This window comes from Sinocyclocheilus anshuiensis, unplaced genomic scaffold, assembly GCF_001515605.1.
Source record: "Sinocyclocheilus anshuiensis isolate Anshui unplaced genomic scaffold, SAMN03320099.WGS_v1.1 scaffold32, whole genome shotgun sequence".
Taxonomy (NCBI): Eukaryota; Metazoa; Chordata; class Actinopteri; order Cypriniformes; family Cyprinidae; genus Sinocyclocheilus; species Sinocyclocheilus anshuiensis.
The window spans coordinates 305,711-305,938 of record NW_015554060.1 but is presented as its reverse complement, the minus strand read 5'-3'; the positions used below and the strand labels follow the sequence as shown (position 1 = coordinate 305,938).

At 18.9% G+C, this 228-nt stretch overlaps 1 protein-coding gene across 2 annotated transcripts in view; it reads left to right on the top strand.

Annotated features, from left to right (window-relative positions):
- Positions 1-228, top strand: part of hspg2 (heparan sulfate proteoglycan 2) — a 117,974-nt gene that overhangs the window by 105,465 nt on the left and 12,281 nt on the right. The gene's annotated exons all lie outside the window — the stretch shown is intronic.

The following is a 228-nucleotide window of genomic DNA, read 5'->3' as shown; positions in this document are numbered from 1 at the left end:
TTTATTTAGTAATAATAATAATACAAAATAAAATATAGTAATAATCTAAAATATTAATATTAAAATAACATATTTAAAAAATATTATTATTGTTATTATTATTATTATTTTATAGCCATCACAAAATTTTGGCCAAATTGTGCAGATTTGTACAAACAAGCACAGCAAACAAGGATTTTTTTTTTTATAGCAATCACATTTTTTTTAATTAATGCAATTCACTCCCCC